General features: G+C 43.6%; 1 long non-coding RNA gene across 1 annotated transcript; it reads left to right on the top strand.

Annotated features, from left to right (window-relative positions):
* The first annotated feature begins 516 nt into the window (after positions 1 to 516).
* LOC132346413 (uncharacterized) lies at positions 517 to 16,747 on the top strand. Its single transcript, XR_009496241.1, has 3 exons — positions 517 to 843; positions 2,570 to 2,831; positions 14,809 to 16,747. It is a non-coding gene; the product is annotated as an uncharacterized lncRNA (long non-coding RNA).
* Positions 16,748 to 22,776: the final 6,029 nt, after the last annotated feature.

Genomic DNA, 22,776 nt, shown 5'->3' on the forward strand with positions numbered 1-22,776 from the left:
CTCAGTTGTTCACGTAACTGGGAAAAATTTCCCAGATGAACCATCTCAAAACTCAGCTCTTTGCCCTTTGGAAATCTCAACTTACGTTTCCTAACAAGTGTACTGATTGATGTCTTGTCTTCTGTACTTTTTGCAGCTGTAGTTTTTGCAAGGGGCACAGAATTCCTAAAACTCAGCCCACATCAGAAATGGGAAAACATGTGCATAAATAGAACCTAACAAGATATTTAAATTTTTCCATTTTCTTCCCCCTTCTATGAGAGGCAAAAGAGGTCTGAGGCTGAAACCGTCCTCTCTTCCGTAAAATGAGCCCGCTTATCTCATGGACTTGTATGGCAGTACCATAACAGGGTCTTTAAACGAAAATATCCAGTGATTTCCTCAAACTTGATGGGACTGTTGATTGTGAAACATGAGGCTGAAGGAAAAGTTATGGGACAGTCATAGAAGCCAACTTTGAACTGGAAGCCTTTCCCATGACCTGTGCCCCCAAAATAGTAGCTCCCTGCCGGTGACCATCTGCAGCCCTGATCTGACCCTGCCCCAAACTTCTGGCATGTGGAAGCTGGCCCAGCTGTCACAGAGCAGGCAGATCCATTTTCCAGTGTTTACAGACTTCTCTTGGCCTTGTGCATATTCTCGCAGTAATCGCTGTTTAAAAACACCCAATAAAACTAGAGAATGTGCCAATAATAACTCCCTCATCACAGGCTGGGCTGAATTTGCAGCGCACCAGATGCTGAATGCTCTTCCTCCAGGAAAGGCCGAGCAGGGGGCTAGTGGTGGTCTCACCCTGGCCCCCAGGTCCATCTCACTCTAAACTACAGGCCTGGTCCACTTCAGGTCAGGGAGATGTGGGTGTGGGCAGAGTGGGTGAGGAAGGAAGTCTCAGCTTGTACACCAGCTTTTCTTACCCTCCTTTGCCCTGCAGGTCCTATTGCTTATCTCATCATCCCTGTCTCCCCACCTCTCACCCCCTACCATGGAAATAGATGCTTTAAAATCTTCATGTGAGTCACCTCTCCCAACCCTGTAAATTCTCCTTCTGCCCTTCTTCCCTAAATCTCCTCTACAAGTGAGTGCCCAAGACTTTGTCTGCAGTGAGATGTTAAAAGCATGTATTTTTCACTTATGGAGGAAAATGATATGTGAGCTCTACCACTTGAACTGAGAAATTGAGAGAGGCGATGTAAGCCACATTTAGGGACCCTTCCTTCAGAAGACCCAGGCAGAAGTCAGCACTTCTGGAAATTCAGGGACCATCTCCTTCCCCATGAATTGTATACAGGAGGTTTCCTGTCAAAAGGACTAAGGTGAGGACAGCAAGGGATAGGAAACCAGGGAGTTCATGGGGGTGGATTGAGGTAAAGGTATAGTTAGATGGGGTGACCCTTTTATTTCTCCTGGGAAGGACCTCTGCAAGAGAGGAAGGCTTGGATCTGCCAGGGTGAACATTTCTATCTTTCAACAAGTATTGATTGTCCCATACTGTGCCAGACAAGGTATTGGATGTGGACGATACAAGGATGGGTAAAGAGTTGTAGTTCCTGCCTTCACAGAGCTACTGTTGGGAGGAGTAATGCTAGTAGTCAATTAATTATTAAATAAACGTGCACATGAGGTAGTGGTAAGTGCTGCTAAGGAGAGGTCTGTTGGGCTAGGAGAGGCAATTTCAGAGAGGATTTGGCCTCTTCTGAGGGGTCAGGGAAAGCTTTCCTAAGAAAGTGCTGACCTGATTGAGAGCTGAATGATGAATAAGAATAAGGCAGCTAAAGAAGGAAGGACGGGGCTGCAGCTGGGGCCCCAAAAGGGGCCTGACAGGCAGGAGGCACCAGAGTGAGGACAGTGGATTGGAGTTAGCAGAGCAGACGGGGTTGGGCTGAGGAGGCCGGAGAGGTTCTCGGGCACCGGTTAGGGAGCACCTCTCTTGTAAACCATGTTGAAGGTTCTTGTCTTTATTATATAAGCAATGAAAAGCCATTGAGCCATTTTTATTGGTGGTGGTGGTGGTGGTGTTCATGGTCATGGCAGGGGATGTGTTCATTTGTGTGGGAAAAGGTGGTTTTGGTTACAATGTGATGGGTTAGGGGAGAGGGGATAGATTCAAGATAGATTCAAGATAGAAAGAAGAGGCAGTAGCCGAGGCAAGAGATGACGGTAACTTGGGCTAAGTTGGTGACAGTAATGGGAAGAGAGATTAGAGGCAAAATCAACAGAAGTTGGTATGTGTGTGCCCTTATCACCTTCAAGCTTCCTTGAGTGTAAATTTGACAGGAGCCTGAAGGTAGCATGCGCGCTGGTGCATGAGAGAGCAGGTCACAGCTAAATTAGATTTATCTGAACAAACAGCTCTGGTGCTGGATCCCAAGGAGCACTTTCCAGCTATCCTGCATCTTCAGCATGAGCAGGCACTGAAAATGAAGTGCTAGCGAAGGAAGCAGGCTCCTGGGTTATTTTTAGCAAGCTCTAGGAAATAGCCAACATTCTCATTTGAATCCCTCTCATTAAAATCCAGAGCCTCACCCCACAGTTCTTGTTGCTAATGTCTGCAAACTTCTCTTTTTTCCAGATAATTGACAATAGGCCCCCATGGAAGTCTTCTCAGCATTTCTGCAAAAATTTAGGAAACATTAGGTTTGACACCATCATCATGTTTGCCAAGACAGCAAAAATCCCAGCCTGCAAAACTTGAAGTGTGATGAAGCGGAAGTACAGGGACAACACAGAATGACTGATCATCTCAGGATGTTTCCAGTGTTGGCATTTTCCCCTGTCTTTGGAGCAGGAGCAGGAGGCAATCGTGGCTTTGGGGACATGCCGAGGTGACGTAGGTAGGGTTTATCCTCTTCCTTTTCTGCCTTTCCTCTCTGCCCTCAAACAATTGCTGGATTTTAAGTTATCCCCCCACCCCAGATCTGTTTTTTATTAATTGATTTATTTTTTATTGGAGTATAATTGCTTTACAATATTGTGTTGGTTTCTGCCATACATCATCCCCTCTTCATATCTCACTGACTTATTCTATGTAATTTCAACATGCGAGCATGCATGTCGCTTCAGTCATGTCCATCTCTTTGTGATCCTATGGACTGTAACCCGCCAGACTCCTCTGTCCATGGGGATTCTCCAGGCAAGAATACTGGAGTGACTTGCCGTGCCCTTCTCCAGGGGATCGTCCTGAACCAGAGATCAAATCTGCATCTCTCATGTCTCTTGAATTGACAGGCGGGATCTTTACCACTAGCGCTACCTGGGAAGCCCATACTGAATTTTAAAACTGCTTTTACTGTTGTTAAATAAAGCTATTAAAATAACTTTAAGCTAGTTTCAGTTCAGTTCAGTCACTCAGTTGGGTCCAACTCTTTGCGACCCTACGGACTGCAGCACGCCAAGCCTCCCTGTCCATCACCAACTCCTGGAATTTATTCAAATACATGTTCATTGAGTCAGTGATGCCATCCAACCATCTTATCCTCCCCACCTTCAATCTTTCCCAGCATCAGGGTCTTTTTCAAGGAGTTGGCTCTTTGCATCACGTGGCCATAGTATTGGAGTTTCAGCTTCAGCATCAGTCCTTCTAATGAATATTCAGGACTGATTTCCTTTAGGATGGACTGGTTGGATCTCCTTGCAGTCTAAGGGACTCTCAAGAATCTTCTCCAACACTCCAACAGTTCAAAAGCATCAATTTTTTGGCAATCAGCTTTCTTTATAGTCCAACTCTCACATCCATACATGACTGCTGGAAAAACCATAGCTTTGACTAGATGGACCTTTGTTGGCAAAATGTCTCTGCTTTTTAATAAGCTGTCTACTTTGGTCATACGTTTTCTTCCAAGGAGCAAGTGTCTTTTAATTTCATGGCTGCAGTCACCATCTGCAGTGATTTTGGAGCCCCCCAAAATAAAGTCTATCACTGTTTCCATTTTTTCCCCACCTATTTGCCATGATGGTGGGGAAACAATGGAAACAGTGATAGACTTTATTTTGGGGGGCTCCAAAATAAAGTCTATCACTTTTATCACAATATTTGCCATGAAGTGATGGGACCAGATGCCATGATCTTCGTTTTCTGAATGTTGAAGCCAACTTTTTCACTCTCCTCTTTTACTTTCATCAAGAGGCTCTTTAGTTCTTCTTCACTTTCTGCCATAAGGGTGGTGTCACCTGCATATCTGAGTTTGTTGATATTTCTCCCTGCAATCTTGATTCCAGCTTGTGCTTCTTCCAGCCCAGCGTTCCTCATGATGTACTCTGCATATAAGTTAAATAAGCAGGGTGACAGTTTACAGCCTTAGTGCACTCCTTTCCCAATGTGGAACCAGTCTATTGTTCCATGGCCAGTTCTAACTGTTGTTTCTTGACCTGCATACAGATTTCTCTCGAGGCAGGTCAGGTGGTCTGGTATTCCCATCTCTTTCAGAATTTTCCACATTTTATTGTGATCTACACAAAGGCTTTGGAGTAGTCAATAAAGCAGAAATAGATGTTTTTCTGGAACTCTCTTGCTTTTTCGATCCAACAGATGTTGGCAATTTGATCTCTGGTTCCTCTGCCTTTTCTAAATGCAGTTTGAACATCTGGAAGCTCACAGTTCAAGTACTGTTGAAGCCTGGCTTGGAGAATTTTGAGCATTACTTTGCTAGTGTGTAAGATGAGTGCAATTGTGCAGTAGTTTGAGCATTCTTTGACATTGTTTTTCTTTGGGGTTGGAATGAAAATTGACCTTTTCCAGTCCTGTGGCCACTGCTGAGTTTTCCAAATTTGCTGGCATATTGAGTGCAGCACTTTCACAGCATCATCTTTTAGGATTTGAAATAGCTCAACTGGAACTCCATCACCTCCACTAGCTTTGTTCATAGTAATGCTTCCTAAGGCCCATTTGACTTTACATTCCAGGATGTCTGGCTGTAGGTGAGTGATCATATGATCATGATTATCTGGGTCATGAATATCTTTTTTGTATAGTTCTTCTGTGTATTCTTGCCGCCTCTTCTTAATATCTTCTGCTTCTGTTAGGTCCATACCATTTCTGTCCTTCATTGTGCCCATCTTTGCACGACAATTTCCCTTGGTATCTCTAATAAGTTATTTTAGAACACTTTATTTAAGTTTCTTTTAGAATGGTTAGCACCTGATTCTTACGTTTGCCTTCCAGGCCCTCCATGGGTGTGACCTGTGTTCTTTAGCTTCTTTGGGTCTTAATTCCTTTGCTGGAGATGTGAAGAGCTGCTGCTCCAGGTTGGCATTGCTCCACCTTCAGTCATTCAGGCATCATCCTCATCATTGCATGTTGACTTTTCACTTTCATTATTACTTCATTAAGATTTTTCCTCTAAATTGACATTTTTTGTTTATGTAAATATGTTAAAAAAAAAAAAAAAGTCTTGACTATAATGTATGTGAAACTGTAGGACCGATCTGATAATGGTTTTTTAAAAATACACATAAATAAGCATATAATTAAAATAAAAATGTTTCAAACAACATTTCACCATGCTGGTATTTAGACACCACTCTGGGAAATTCTGGGTAAGCTGACTTCTCAGCTCTCTTGCAGTACTAACATATTATTGTTCACATCTGGCCTGACTTACCAGCCTTATTTCCCATGGCTTCCTGAAAGAAAACATCAAGTTTGGCCAAATCGGTGTCCTTGGTGCTCCTTGTAGACAGTGTAAGCATGCTGTTCCCTTCATCTAGAATCAATAATTTACTAAGGAAAGAAAAACTTTGGCCTAAGAAGGAAAAACAAGTTAAGAAAGGTCATGATTGCATGGACAAGCTACCCTTGACCAGTTGGTCAAGAAAATCCTTTTGGGCTGGCTGTTGTTAGATGAAGGTCAAGTGTAAAGAGTTGAAGGATCTGTCATCTGTGGGTTATTTTTTCCTTTTAAAAAGAGGGTTACCATTTACTGGGCAAATTTAATGGACAAAGTTTTGAATGCCCCCCAGGGTTCTTCAACTTCAGGTTGGCATTTTCCAACCCTTCTCTAACAAAGAAGAGAAAATCGTATTTGACTGTTAGTGTGAGTAATCATTATTTGCTCTAGAAATTAATTAGTTCACTTATTTACAATGCATGGTGTTTTATTTCATGCAGTCACTGGATATACAAAGATCAGTAAGACATTTATCTACCCCCAGGAGCTCCAATTTAGGAGGAGACAGAAAGTAAATAGGGGAACATGATAATGCATGTTCAGGCCCCAGAGCAGAAATGTGTCCAGGGTACAGTGTGGCCATTGGAGACACAGTGTCAGCTTTATGGAGGCAAAACTTCCTAGGGGTTGTAAAATGATTTATAAGTTGCGTCTTGACTTATTAGCCACTGTTGGTTAGGTGAATGGGTAGTGAGGACAGAATGCCCTCCCAGGGAAAATAAACACTGTTATAAGCTTATCTGGCATACTCAGTAAAACTGAAATGTGAATGCAATTTAATGGGGGTGGAATGTATATTAACCTGTGTGTGTGTGTGTCTAAGTGACAGAGAGAGAGAGAGAGAGAAACAGAGAGAGAGACAGAGAGACAGAGAAGTTGAACTATAGTCTCTATTCAAGAAGGAACTATTGAAGATTTTTAAGCAAGAGGGTGATGCATTCAGAGCTATATACTGAAAGCTCACTCAGGCAGCTGGGTAGTGAATAATTGGGTTGGGAATTGTTTCCAAAGTACAGGCAAAGAGACCAGTTAAAACGCTATGCAGTGTAAAATACGTAGCTAATGGGAAGTTGGCATATGACACAGGGGGCTCATCCTGGTGCTCTGTGACAACCTAGAGGGATGAGATGGGGTGGCAAGTGGAAGAGAGGTTCAGGAGGGAGGAAACATGTGTATCAGTTCAGTTCAGTTCAGTTCAGTGGCTCAGTTGTGTCCGACTCTTTGCGACCCCATGAACTGCAGCACACCAGGCCTCCCTGTCTATCACCAACTCCCAGAGTTCACTCAAACTCACGTCCATTGAGTCAGCGATGTCATCCAGCCATCTCATCCTCTGTCATCCCCTTCTCCTCCTGCCCCCAATCTTTCCCAGCCTCAGAGTCTTTTCCAATGAGTCAACTCTTTGCATGAGGTGGCCAAGGTACTGGAGTTTCAGCTTTAGCATCATTCCTTCCAAAGAAATCCCAGGGCTGATCTCCTTCAGAATGGACTGGTTGGATCTCCTTGCAGTCCAAGGGACTCTCAAGAGTCTTCTCCAACACCACAGTTTAAAAACATCAATTCTTCGGCACTCAGCCTTCTTCACAGTCCAGCTGTCACATCCATACCTGACCACAGGAAAAACCATAGCCTTGACTAGACGGACCTTTGTTGGCAAAGTAATGTCTCTGCTTTTGAATATGCTATCTAGGTTGGTCATAACTTTCCTTCCAAGGAGTAAGCGTCTTTTAATTTCATGGCTGCAATCACCATCTACAGTGATTTTGGAGCCCAGAAAAATAAAGTCTGACACTGTTTGCACTGTTTCCCCATCTATTTCCCATGAAGGGATGGGACTGGATGCCATGATCTTAGTTTTCTGAATGTTGAGCTTTTTCACTCTCCTCTTTCACTTTCATCAAGAGGCTTTTTAGTTCCTCTTCACTTTCTGCCATAAGGGTGGTGTCATCTGCATATCTGAGGTTATTGATAATTCTCCCGGCAATCTTGATTCCAGCTTGTGCTTCTTCCAGCCCAGCGTTTCTCACCATGTACTCTGCATATAAGTTAAATAAGCAGGGTGACAATACACAGCCTTGACGTACTTCTTTTCCTATTTGGAACCAGTCTGTTGTTCCATGTCCAGTTCTAAGTGTTGCTTCCTGACCTGCATATAGGTTTCTCAAGAGGCAGGTCAGGTGGTCTGGTATTTCCATCTCTTTCAGAATTTTCCACAGTTTATTGTGATCCACACAGTCAAAGGCTTTGGCATAGTCAATAAAGCATACCTATGGCTAATTCATGTTGATGTATGTATACAACATTGTAAAGCAATTATCCTCCAATTAAAAATAAATTAATTTTAAAAACCTCTATTACCAGGTTCCAGGTAAGAGAGGATGACAGCAGTAACAGTGTGTAAAGAGGGAGGGAAGTGAGGATGAGAGATCGGATGATGTATATGAAGATGCCAAAATTTCCAGCTTGGGCAATTGGGTTGTGGTGCCACTCAAACCCAGGAAGAAAGATGCAATTTGTGGAAACATGAATTTCCTTTCTTTAAACTTTTAATTTTATACTGGAGTGTTTGCGTGTGTGTGTACTAAATCACTTCAGTTATGTCTGACTCTTTGTAACCCTATGGACTGTAGCCTGCCAGGCTCCTCTGGCCATGGAATTCTCCAGGCAAGAATACTGGACTGGGTTGCCATGTGTTCCTCCAGGGGACTTCCCGACTCAGGGATCGAACCCATATCTCCTGTGGCTCCTGCATTGCCTGTGGATTCTTTACCACTGAGCCACCAGGGAGACCCGTAGTGGAATATAGTCGATTAACAATATTGTGATAGTTTCAGGTAGAAAGCAGAGGGACTTAGGCGTATAGATGCATGTATCCATTCTCCCCCAAACTTCCCTCCCATCCAGGCTGCCACATTAACTGTGCTATCTAGTAGGACCTTGTTGGTTTTCCACTTTAAATATGTTAATAGCAGTGTGTATGTGTCTATCTGAAAGTCTGCTCTCTAGGAAAACACGAACTTCTTTTGGAATTATATTCCCTGGGGCTTGCATGAACCAAGTGACAGAGTATAGACTAATTACGCCTAAGTTTTTTTTTTTTTTTTCCATCTCTGTTGGTATGAGTGTGTCTGACTTCCCAAGGTCTCTTTGTCCATAAAACACACTACCTGCACTGCTCTGACTTGATCTGAAGTCTCAAAGAAAAGACATGCGAAAGTGCTTTGTAAATGGCTTCGCAAATGTAAATATTTATGTCTTCAGGGAAGTGCAAGGTGTAAAAGGCAGAGTCATCAGCCCATGTAGCTTATAAATGGGCCCAGTGCAGGGCTGCTTTGCATTGTGATCCAGTATCCAGCAGAGATTTCTCTGTGAAATTGCCAATATCACTGCTTGTTGTCCTGACCACGATGGCTTAATTCCTATGAGACTAAAATGTATTACTTTGCCCTGCAACAGTCCAAGGAACATCACACATTTTATTTTTCTAAACCTTATTAAATTGCTTTTCCATTCCTACTTGCTAGGGTGGCCTAAACATCTATCTTCAGTCAGAATTGAGAGTTGCATTGGATTACATAAAATCATATTTTTCATTAGTGAAATGAGTAGGGTGCAGGGTATGTAGGTAGATTAAGAAATATTGCATAGGAAGCCCCCATCCCTTTCCTTGCATGAACAGGGTAAACTAGTTGTCATAGGTTTAGGTAAATGCCTGACACCTGTTAATTCAGGCCCAGGCCTTTGAGATCCATTGCCCATAGAGCTGAGAAGAAAAGCCTGAAGACACACCCAAGACATACCCAAGACAGTTCAGCAGCTTTATCATCCAGACCCCCAAACTAAGCATTTACTTTTGGTTGCTTCTGGGTTCACAGTTTGGTGTGAAATAATCATACTTCTTACAAATGAGGAGAGTTGTAATGTCAACGGGGTGAGGAGGGCCACGCTGGTGGAGGAAGCCCCAAAGTGAATCACTGGGGGCAGACACTGCTGAGGAGGGCAGAGGGTTGAGTGCTCATGATGGAGCTGAGTTTACTAAAGAGAAAGAGGAAGGAAATACAGACTTTATCTGAAAAGAGGCCAGAATGGAGAAAAATAAGAATAAGAAAACATTTTGTGTTCATCGAAAACCTTTCTTATAATTCTTGCAAATTGTTAAACTCTCAACTTAGGGACACTTCCCTTAGAATAAACATTTTTGATCAGAGTATTTTAAATGCTAACTTAACTCCTGGGAAGAGAGAAACCCTCTCCCCACTCTTAGAACAGCGTTTCTAGAGTGAGATACATGGACCACTGGTGGCCTATGAGATGATTGTTGGAATTAAACATGGGAATATTCCCTGACAGCTCAGTTGGTAAAGAATCCACCTGCAATGCAGGAGACCCTGGTTCAATTGCTGGGTTGGGAAGATCCCCTGGAGAAGGGATAGGCTACCCACTCCAGTATTCTTGGGCTTCCTCTGTGGCTCAGCTGGTAAAGAATCTGCCTGCAATGAGGGAGACCTGGGTTCGATCCCTGGGTTGGGAAGATTTTCTGGAGAAGGGAAAGGCTACCCACTCCAGTATTCTGGCCTGGAGAATTCCATGGACTGTACAATTCATGGGGTCACAAAGAGTCAGACATGACTGAGTGACTTTCACTTTCATTCTTCTGTATAATAGTTGTATATTTATTTTGATTATCATATCTTTGGTGACTCATGATAGTTTTTTATTTAAAGCAGTGACACTTTAAAATTTTTTTTATTTTATATTGAAGGGAATGGCAACCCACTCCAGTATTCTTGCCTAGAGAATCCCACGAACAGAGGAGCCTGGCAGGCTACAGTCCATAGAGTCACAAAGAGTCCAACGTAACTGAGCAACCAAGCATGCACATGCAGATAGTTGATTACAATGTAATAGTTTTAAGTGTGCAGCAAAGTGATTTAGTTACACATGTACATATATAGTCCATAGTGTTGCAGAGTCAGACAGGACTGAGTGACTTCACTTCTTTCTCCTATACATATGGTGGTACTAGAGGTAAAGAACCCACCTGCCAATGCAGAAGACATAAGAGGAGTGAGTTCGATCCCTGGGTTGGGAAGATACCCTAGACAAGGGCATGGCAACCCACTCCAGTATTCCTTCCTGGAGAATCCTATGGAAGAGGAGCCTGGCAGCCTACAGTTCATAAGCAAAGAGTCAGAAACGACTGAAACAAGAGCATGCAGGCATGCGTGCATACATCCATTCTTTTTCAGATTCTTTCCCCATATAGATTATTACAGAATATTGAGTAGAGTTCCCTGTGCTAAACTGTAGCTCCTTGTTGACTATTTTACATAGTATGTATACATTAATTCTAAACTCATAATTTATCTCCCCCCCCCCCACCTTTCGACACTTTCTTTTCAAATAAATTTAAGGAAAAAAAGTGAACTGACTTACAGAAGAAAATATAAGTATTTATTAAAATAAACAGGTGATAGTATGGAAAAAAACAGAAAGTAGTACTAGAATGACCAAAGTTTGGGAAACATCAAAAGTTGTGCTACATTTGGGTGGGGAAGCAGGAAGGAAGTAGCTTACACTGTTTGTGATGACCACAGATAATTTCTCGCCAGGTTACTTCATTGCATCAGCTTTTGTCTCCTGGAGATTGTTGTCTAAAAATGCAAATACTCTGAGAGCATCATATTATAACATATAATAAGCACATTCCTATTTATTTATTTTTTGGATGCCTTACTTGGCCTGTGGGAAATCAGTTCCCTAACTAGGGATTGAACCCAGGCCCGCCGTGGCAGTGAAAGCACTGAATCCTTACGACTGGATGGCCAGGGAACTCTATAAGCGTATTTCTCAATGTTCCGCTTTTACACTCTGGCCGGGACAAATCTGGAGGGAGAAAGGCTGGGCTGCAGCAGGGATGGCGTGGAGTGGACTCCAAGGCAGTTTACCAACCTCATGATTTTGTCCAACACTTGAGCAGAGAGAGTCCTTGGATACTGCCTTGAGCAGTGGCTGACAAGTAGATTGAATTCAAATAACATGAGGTTTAATTTCAAAGTGATTATGACCACCCCTTGAGGGTAGACTTGAGGCATTGTGACATTTTTTTAAAAATATGTAGATCCTGCAGTCTCTAGAAGAGTGCTTGGCACATACTACATAGATGCTTAATAAATAATTGCTAAATGAAAGAGTGAATGGCTGTGAAAAATGCACAATAGTTTATATTCATACCTGTGAATGAGTAGAGAAATGAGTAGAAAGGTTTGCAATGATACGGACCTGAGTTCATATCCCATTTCTGTCCTTTTCTTGCTGTATATCCTTGGGTAAGTTACTTGACCTCTCTGAATCTCATCTATCAGATGGAACTAATCAGTGATACACCGGCAAATGTTTCACAACTGGCTCTCCAAGAAGAAAAGCTCTGCTTTGTAGTGCTTGCTGATTTCTGGGACATAAATATTCCCATCAAGCTAACAACTGTTAAACAGCTAGCTTGCAAAATCCCCGCAAATCTAAAAATCAACTGTCATAAGTGACAGGATACAGTCCACCACTGGAGGCTACCCCATAGGGGTGTCAGTCATTTTTGGAGCACGTGCTACCTGGTAGCCCATGCTTAGATTATTTAGTTCTCATAGCAATGCTATGAGGTAGAAACTATTATCCATATTTTAGGGGTAAAGAATACTGTTGGAGTAATTAAGGGATCTGTGTATGGACACATAGCCTGTATCCTCTTTACTAGATCGTCCCTCTGCTCAGTGAATTGAATCCAAAAAGAGCAAGTACCACAAGGCATGTAATAGATACTTAATTAATATTACTTTCCCTTCCTTCTTTACCATTTCTATGAAAAATATATTGGTAGGAAATGTCCCAGACCAGATCCCAGACATCCCTGGAAAGGTCTGGTCATAGAACAATCCCAGAAATATTTTTTAAAAAGGTATTTTTGAGAATATACACTAGATATTGGGGAAGGAAAAAAAAAGAACAACAGAAAAATTGTGAAGATACAATAAAGAGCAGGTGTAGTTTCAAGTACTTCAGGCATCACATTGTTAATGACCCATTTGTTAAATGACCCATTTAACATCCTTCCTCGGTGGTTCAGCAGATAAAGAATCCGCCTGCAACGCAGGAGACACAGGAGACGTGGGTTCAATCCCTGGGTCAGGAAAATCCCCTGGGGAAGGGAAATGGCAACCCACTCCAGTGTTCTTACCTGGAAAATCCCATGGACAGAGGAGCCTGGCGCCCTATGCCAGTCACAAATAGGGTCACAAATCGGACACGGCTGAGTGACTGAGCACGCATGACCCATTTAACAAGACAAGGGTTTAAACACGAATGCTTCCTCCCTAGGAGGGCACAGGCTACCTTCACTAACTTCTTGCCCAGTAAGAGGGCTTTGTCATAATTTACCAGCTAAATGAGAGCCTCTTCCTTCCCTGCTGTTGGTGCACCAGGCAACGTGAAATTCACAGGTGTTTCTAAGAGTTTGATACACAGCTATCATTAAATATTTGGATCTAAGCGGATGGATTATTATACATTTTCTGCCGAAAGAGTATGAGCATTTTTCCTCCTGTGGAAAACTGTGAGCATAACTTGGGTTGGAGGAAACTCGGTCGGGAGGATTTAGCTAAGGCGATTGGGTCTCCTACCTGCTGGTCATTCCCTTCCCACCTTCTCCTGCATGAGAGAGTCGTCTCCATAAGATTTTGGAAACGCCAGGGACTTGCTTATTGGAGAAGAAAATGGCAACCCATCCCAGTGTTCTTGCCTGGAGAATCCCAGGGACGGGGGAGCCTGGTGGGCTGCCGTCTATGGGGTCGCACAGAGTCGGACACGACTGAAGCGTCTTAGCATAGCACAGCATAGGGGCTTGCTTGAAGGGAAGATGGCCATGTAACCTACTCAGTTCTGACCAATGAGACTTGAGGGGAAATGTGTGAAGCGGCTTCTAGGAACAATTTTCTTTGGTGAGAAAGTTAGAAGCAAGCATGAATGAATTCCATATCTCCTTAGTTGCTTTTGCCCTTGTCATCTGAGGGTGACAGATTTGGAGTCTAACTAGGTAGATAGCCTGGAAAATATCTGCCTCCCTATTTCTTGTTAAGCAAGATAAAGAAATATCCTTATTGTTTAAAGCCTTTTGTCATGTATTCTCTACTTTGCAGCCCAAAGCATCCTATACCAATTAAATGGATTATCAAGTTTACCCACTAGAATTTTAGTGTTAGAACCCATGGTCACCAAAATCCTGTGCGTAAGAAAGCATTCTGCTGCAATTAATTCAAAGTCCTGACTCCAGAAGCTTCATATAGGGAAGTTTACCACTTCAAGTGGCAGGAAGCACAGAGTCAGGACAGGCTTTAGGTGGCAGGCATGCCCCAGCTTTACGTCTCTGAGACTCTCCTATTCTGCCCTCCCTGGTGGCTTTGGTCCTCAGACCAGCTGACTGCCAAGTTCTAGGCACCATAGCCCAACAAGACAGTGCCTGGTTGAAGAGGAAGACTTGTCCATTCCTGTGTCTTTTCAGAGCAGTCAGGACAGTTTCTCTGTCAATAATGGTTCATTTTCCATCCTTTCCTAAGTCATTCTCTGGTAATGGGAACATAAGACCCCCATGGGCTACATCTGGGGTAGTGGGAACATAAGACCCCCATGGGCTACATCTGGGGTAATGAGAACATAAGATCCCCATGGGCTACATCTGGGGTGGCATGGATTTAGAGGAACCCACACCAAAGACCAAGTGTCACTTCTCTTCCCTCTGCTTGGAGATCTTTCATGGACCCTGGGGAGCTTGTTTTCTACTTAGAATCTCTGCAAGTCCTAATTGATCTTTTTTTTCCCTTTCTCTTCTAACTTAGTTTTGAGCTTTAGCTTACTCAGATCGCTCCTAACTGACAAGTGGTTTCTCTTAAAAAAATATTGGATCCTTTCTGTTTCTGGGTCCTGAATCTATGCCTGCAAATGGTAAATGGGTATAGTTTTAAAAAAACAATTTGATACCAATTTCTTCAAAGGAAAAAATCTCGATATACGAACTACTGTTTTCATGGATTAAAATGTTTTACCTTGATTTGTTCTTCTGAAACTAATCAGGAACCTGTGATCCTTGCCCCCCCAGGCCCATGTCCTCTGCCTGTCTTTTGTCTGTGGAAAAACTTTACCCAGTGAATAAAGTTAACCAGAGAAGTGAGAGAATGCAGAAATAAAGGAAAACAGTCAGAGGAGACCGGATAATAACAGTTTAGTCATTAACCATAGTCAAGGACCTTTAGTTCCCTCTCAAGGGCTATAGATAATATTCTGAGCCATATCCTATGAGCTGTCTTATAGATACTGAAACCCTCACCACGTGGAGACGTTAACTGCATGATGACCAGACTGTAATCATGACATAAGCTGCCACAGTTTCGAGAACTGGCTTCAAAGAAATGGAAACAAACTGACCCTGGAACTGAAGATTAACTGTACCTAAAACAACTAAGATGACACTGGTCAGACCACCGATGACCAATCCGAAGATGACTGTCAGAGCTAACTGTGCTGTTTCTGCATGGAGTGCCCTCCCTCTGTCTACAAAAGCTCTATCCCCTGATTGCTGGGGTTGGAGTGAGTGGCAGTTGGCCTTCAGATACACGGTCCTCCCTACCCCAGCTGGTAGCCGGCATCCAAAATAAAGAAAACTTTCTTTTCCACCCACCTGGCCTCTTTATTGACTTTTGAGCAGCAAGCAGGCAGTCCCTGCTTTCTGTAACACTTCTTAAGCATATTTTTATACTTACCAAGAAAATAGGCACCATGCCTTTAAGAGGAATTGTCTGTCAGATTTCTTAAGTGATATAAAGTTACTGGAGGAGCCTGGTGGGCTGCAGTCCATGGGGTCACGAAGAGTCAGACACGACTGAGTGACTTTCCTTTCACTTTTCACTTTCCTGCATTGGAGAAGGAAATGGCAACCCACTCAAGTGTTCTTGCCTGGAGAATCCCAGGGATGGTGGAACCTGGTGGGCTGCCGTCTATGGGGTGGGACACGACTGAAGCAACTTAGCAGCAGCAGCAGCAGCAAAGAATAAGAAGAATTAGATGTGAAGTGACTTTTATCTGGGGAAAACTTCAAGATTGAATTTGGAGGCAAGAGTGAGTAGAGAAGAGAAACTTGTGTGTTGAACGAACCCTTTCCTCTTTGGATGAAAGCCCTGCTGTTTCCATTACCCCTCACGTCTCCTTCGCCTGTGTTCACAGGTAGCCGATTAACCACCAAAGACTTATTTTGTGCCTGATTTCTACTGCTTTTAACCAGAGGATCCCCTGGGTGAATTTGGGGCTAGCACTAGCTGTTTCGGTGGTCGTTGTAAGACTACCCTGTACCCCGTTCCTCCCTTCCCCCATCCTAAAGGACCCAGGGTCCACCCCACCCCATACAGCCTATGTTATTGGGGGACCCCATGCCTGTCCCCCCAGCTTTGGGGTCGGGGTAAGTCAACTAGGATTCTGCAGTCATTGGCTCCGAGGAAGCCTGTAACAGACATGGCCTAGTCAGGAGAAAGCCAGGATTATTTTGCTTGAAATGTTATGGCAGACACAGTCTCTGTCCCTCTGTGGATATGGAGTTGGGTGTTGCTTACACTCTGCAAGGCAAAGAGAGATTGAAAACAAAACAAAACAAAGCAAAAACAGATGGAAAGAAACCGAACCAAGACAGGCTTGAGGCCTGCCCTGGCTCTGGACCTTGCGGTGACCCGGGTCAAGAAATCTCTTTATTGTTGATTGAATTTTCCATTAGCAGCCACCCAAAGGGCCACACGGATGGAATGGCTGATGCCATGGGCTGAGGGAGAAGCTGCTTTCAAGACATTCTAGTAAGTAGGCTTATGTGTTTCATAAGTCTAGGTTCCTCAAGGCAAATAAGCGTATTGCCCAAGAAAGGGAGGAAAATGAATCTTTTGTGTTGGAGGGTTGAAAAGAGAATTAGCCTGATTTCAAGCCTACAGCCACCGGCCTGGGAGATAAAAATGGTTTAGGAATTCTTCAGAGGCAGAGCCCACACCCATTCAGAGGCAGCCAAGGTGTAGGGGGGTCTCCGAGGGGACCAGCTGAGCAGGCGCCTGAAAGGACCAGGGCATCCGGGGCTGGGGTGAGCCTGGCAGAATGGCCATGGAAGAGCCTGTTGCCTAATCAGGAGGCTTGTCTATGTCCCGATTCAGCATGCGGGGCAAAGGGTGGAGGATCAGTGATCCTCAGTTACACTGTTTGTTAAAATGCAGATTCCCAGGACACTCACCAAAGCCACTGAATCAGAACCCCTGGGAGCACAGCCTGGAAACAAGCATTTCCAAAGGTATCCCAGCTGATTTGGGGATGAACACCATTTGAGAAGGGCTTCCCAGGTGGCTCTGTGGGTAAAGAATCCGCCTGCGATGCTGTAGCTGCAGGTTCAATTCCTGGGTCAGGAAGATCCCCTGGAGGAGGGCATGGCAACCCACTCCGGTATTCTTGCCTGGGAAATCCCACGGACAGAGGAGCTTGGTGGGCTACAGTCCATGGGGTCACAAAGAGTCGGACACGACTGAAGTGACTGAGCACATACCATTTGAGAACCCATCTTAGAGTGTGCCGAGGGTTAAGCTGAGGAAACAGCCCAGTTGTCATCAGCCAGCCAGGAGAATGGCTGAAAAGAAGTGGCAGGAAGCCCAGAGTCAGGGTTCTAGCTGACCAGAAATAGAATGCCATCAGTCACTATTTGGGTCAGATCCTGGGACAGGAGAGGTCTTAAAATCCCTTAGAGTTAATTATCTACACTTCTGCTATTAGGACCACCTTTTGTGTCACCAGTGACCTTAGACGCTTCTTCTGACTGGATCCTCTGCCAGCTTTGAGTGTGGAGATGCAGGTGATGGTCATACTGGCTCTGAGCCTGTCAGAGTGTGGAGATGCAGGTGATGGTCATACTGGCTCTGAGCCTGTCAGAGCTCCCTGACTGGTGTCAGGGTCACATGGTCCCCGTGATGGACTTCACTGCAGACTGGCTACAGCGTTGACATCATGCAGCCTCTTCTGCTGCTGTTTTAAAAGTACACATAGGGCGGTTTGGCAGGGCAAAGGTTTTTACCGCCACTGTTTACAAAGGAAGAGAGAAGCATGGAATTATTATATTTGTCCAAGGTCAAGCAACAGGGAGTCTGGGGGAGGGGTGGATGGGAACCAGAGTGGTGTCTACCTGTGACCTGATGAGCCCTCAAGTTCAGTAGAGGTCACAGCCTAGGCAGCAGACCCCGACATGGGGTAGCCGCTCCCTCTATCATTATTTGAGTCCTGAGTGTTCTTCAGTTAAACAAGCAACACAAATACAAACAACAGGGAAAACTTTTTAACAAGCACCATTAAGAAGAATGCAGGGCTGGAATCCGGAGAAGGCAATGGCACCCCACTCCAGTATTCTTGCCTGGAAAATCCCATGGACAGAGGAGCCTGGTGGGCTGCAGTCCATGGGGTCGCTAAGAGTTGGACACGACTGAGCGACTTCACTTTCACTTTTCACTTTCATGCATTGGAGAAGGAAATGGCAACCCACTCCAGTGTTCTTGCCTGGAGAATCCCAGGGATGGGGGATCCTGGTGGGCTGCCATCTATGGGGTCGCACAGAGTCAGACACGACTGAGGCAACTTAGCAGCAGCAGCAGCAGCAGGGCTGGAATCAGGAGAATGGAGTTCTGCTCTCAGCTGTAATCCTTCGGCATTTCATGATCCTTTCTGAGCCTCTTCTTTCATCAGCAGAGTAAATAGCAGGAATTCATGGCAAAATTATCATCTAGGACTTCTAATGGTAGGTGTTTCCTTGTCAACTTAAGCTTCTCTAATAGAATCCAGTGGTCATGTATGGATGTGAGAGTTGGACTATAAAGAAAGCTGAGTGCCAAAGAATTGATGCTTTTGAACTGTGGTGTTGGAGAAGACTCTTGAGAGTCCCTTGGACTGTAAGGAGATCCAACCAGTCCATCCTAAAGGAGATCAGTCCTGGGTGTTCATTGGAAGGACTGATGCTGAAGCTGAAACTCCAATACTTTGGCCACCTGATGCAAAGAGCTGACTCATTGGAAAAGACCCTGATGCTGGGAGAGATTGAGAGCATGAGGAAAAGGGGATGACAGAGGATAAGATGGTTGGATGGTATCACCGACTCAATGGACATGGGTTTGGGTGGATTCCAGGAGTTGATGATGGACAGGGAGGCCTGGTGTGCTGTGGTTCATGGGGTTGCAAAGAGTCGGACAAGACTGAGTGACTGAAGAACTGAACTGAACTGAATAGAGTAACTTAGAAGAATGCTCTGTGTACATTTTATTCTGGTGGTTTTTAGATTTTTCAGCTTCAGTTAATCTCCTTTGGACCATACTTCTCATATTCATCAGCACAGTGAAATTAAAGAAGGCTTCATTCACCATTTACAGGCTTGTTTTCACTTGGTACATGAAATCAGTTGCTAAACACTTGATCCCATGAAGGGATTAGCTAAGGATAATAGAAGGGATAGACCCCTTCTCTTAATGTTGCATAATTTCAGAGACCTCCCAAGGGAATGAAAATGCATAGTTTATTAGGATTGGAATTTTATTGCTGAAATTCTTCATTAATTGAGAGGAAAGAGATACAAACAGGGATCTAGTTTACCACCAAATAATTTTGTGTTTCCATTTGATTGGATTCAGTAGTTTAAAAAAAAGAAGCCTCCTACTTAAAAATATTCCCTCAGTGTAAATATTTATGTGTGTATATTTTCTTAAACCTCGATCTTTTTCCATTACATGAGATAGTTTTCATTCTTGGTATGTAATTTTGTTTAACAACCTATCATTCTCAAAACTAAGCACTCTAAGAATTTCCTTGGGGATGAGTAGTTTTTCCTTTGCAACAAGTAAGTAAAATATTTATTGATTCTGAGTCACATCAAATTTACTTTCTTGACCAATGATTGTGCTATTTTGGGTATCAATCAGTGCCTAAAGACACTACCTCTACAATAAACTGATTTGTGAAGTTGTCGAATTCCTGTGGGAATGAATTCCATTTGGTCATATTAAACTTATTAGTACCATAACTACTGGTATATAATAATACTTGAAAAAATTTTTATTGAGATATAGTTGATGTATATGGAGAAGGCAATGGCACCCCACTCCAGTGCTCTTGCCTGGAAAATCCTATGGATGGAGGAGCCTGGTGGGCTGCAGTCCATGGGGTCACTAAGAGTCGGGCAGGACTGAGCGACTTCACTTTCACTTTCCACTTTCATGCATTGGAGACGGAAATGGCAACCCAGTACAGTGTTCTTGCCTGGAGAATCCCAGGGACGGGGGAGCCTGGTGGGCTGCCGTCCATGGGGTCGCCCAGAGTCGGACATGACTGAAGCGACTTAGCAGCAGCAGCAGCAGCAGCAGCAGCAGTAGCAGCAGTTGATGTATAATATTATATGTTTCAGGTGTACAACATAGTGATACACAATTTTTAAAAGTTATACTCCATTTATATTTATTGTAAAATATTGGTTATCCTTCCTATGCTATACAATGTGTCCTTAGTAGTTTATTTATTTTATACATAGTAGCCTTTTTGCCTCTAATCCCTTGCGCCTTCCTTGCCCCTCTCCTCTCCCCACTGGTAATCACTAACATCTATATCTGTGAGTCTGCTTCTCTGTTATATTCACTAGTTTGTTTTATTTTTTAGGTTCCACATATAAGTGATATGTCTTTCTCTGATTCACTTCACTGAGCATAATACCTTCCAAGTCCATCCATGTTATTGCAAATAGCAAAAGTTCTTTCTTTTTTATGGCTGATTAGTGTGTGTGCATATATATATATATATATATATATATATATATACACAAATATATATGTGTGTATATATATACAAATACATATGTACACCATATCTTCTTTATCCATTCATCTGTTGTCGGATACTCTCTGGAGATTAGTTTTTAATCTTCATCTTAGCTGTTCTATTTTTTAGGAATAGTATAATTTTACTGTATTATTTTAAATGTATAATCTGAGGTATAGAATGGGCTTCCCAGATGGCGCTAGTGGTAAAGAACCCACCTACCAATGCAGAAGTCCTAAGACAAGTGGGTTCAATCCCTGAGTTGAGAAGATCCCCTGGAGAAGGGAATGGCAACCCACCCCAGTACTCTTGCCTGGAGAATCCCATGGACAGAGGAGCCTGGTGGGCTACAGTCCATAGGGTCGCAAAAGAATTGGACACGACTGAATAGACACAGCACAAGGTACTGTACAACCACGGTTTCTAGGCAGTTGCATTTAAAACATTTAATTCTTCTCCTCTTCTTGGTTCAAGAATAATTTTTCATTTTCCCAGAAAGAGATACTCCTAGTCAAGTCATACACGATCCGCCCTCAGGCTGAGGTAAACCGGAAGGGGACCAAGGGCCTATTTCCTTTATGGTAATGTGCTTGGAAAATCCTGGGAAATTCTGGATAAGAAGTGGGTTCTGTCACCTGCAGCTCATAAATCCTCCAGAATTGCTCCTAACTTCTCTATGGCTACTTGTATTAATACAGTCGCAGCCCCTGAAGGGAGGAAGAATGAGGGTGGGTTCCTCCCTTGGCTCAGTTTCCCAGAGCATGTGCAAGTGGGGGGCAGGGCAGGGCCCCCTCCCCTTTCTCTCTGCCGAAGGAACCCTCAAACTCTAGGGGGCATCAGAACCACTTGAATTACCCACAGCGCCTGGTAAATGGCTGACTTTCAGTCCCCATTGCCAGAGTTTCCAATTCAACAGAACTTTGAGGATGAGGAACCTGCCGTTTAACCCACAGGGCAACAAGATTTTTATGTATTAGATGCATAGGTGGACAGAGAAGCAGACAGTTAATATTTGAAATATCTTAGAGGAATGCCTATTCTGGGAGTAGAGAATTCACAGAGACTGTCATTTAAAGCCCACGTGTGTGCATGTGTGTGGGGGGGGTGTTGGGTGGGCTTATTAAACACAGCTTCCATTATCTTTATCACCCATTGCAGAGGATTTGTTAATTAGCACAATGCACATTAGAAATATTTATTTCATGGTGTAATGAGAGGGGTTCAAAATATGTAGATAGGCTTAAAAACACAGAGCCTTCCTTTGCATGAACAGGGTACTGATTGTAATAGTTTTAGGCAAACCCGTGTGTGTGTGCGCGTGTGCACACGCATGTGTGTGCCCAGTTGTGTCTAATTCTTTGTGACCCCATGGACTAAGGCCCGCCAGGGTCCTCTGTCCAAATACTGGAGCTGGTTGCCATTTCCTTCTCCAGGGGATCTTCCAGGGATCAAACCCATGTCTTTTGCATCTCCTGCATTGGCAGGTGGGATCTTTACCAGCTGGGCCACCAGGGACCTCAAATAAACCCATAACACCTATTAATTCAGACCTAGGTCTTCGAGATCCATTGCCCATAGAGCTGAGAAGAAGACCGGCCTAAGCTACCCATACCCAAGACAGCTCAGCAGCCTTATCATCTGGACCCCAAAATTGAGGATTTATTTTTAATTGCTGTTGGGTTCACAGTTTGCTGTGGAGTAATCATGTTTCTTATAAATGAGGAGAGTTATACTGTAACAGTGTGGGGAGGGCCAAGATGGCAGAGGAAGCCCGAAAGTGAATCACTGGAGGTGGACACGGCTGAGGAGGGTGGAGGGTTGAGTGCTCATGATGGAGCTGAGTTTACTAAAGAGAAAGAGGAAGGAAACAAAGACTTTATCTGAAAAGAGGCCAGAATGCAAAAAAAATGGGAGTAAGAAAGTATTTGGGGTTAATTAAAATGAACTCAGAAACTTTCTTATAACTCTTCCTTGCAAATTGTGAAAAGATCAACATGGGGCAATCACCCTTAGAATAGCATTTCTGATTAGGGTATTTTAAATGCTAAGTGCCTGCTTCTGTGTATATTAAACCTAATGGACACACTTATATCTTGCTGAAATGCATGTTAAAATGCATTAGTTTCTGATGCCCCAGTTGGACGCCTCATAAGAGAGACAAAAAAGTGATTTTCAGTGGGAAAGGAAGGCCCGTAGGCTTGTATAT

Source organism: Bos taurus, chromosome 10 (genome assembly GCF_002263795.3).
Source record: "Bos taurus isolate L1 Dominette 01449 registration number 42190680 breed Hereford chromosome 10, ARS-UCD2.0, whole genome shotgun sequence".
NCBI lineage: Eukaryota > Metazoa > Chordata > Mammalia > Artiodactyla > Bovidae > Bos > Bos taurus.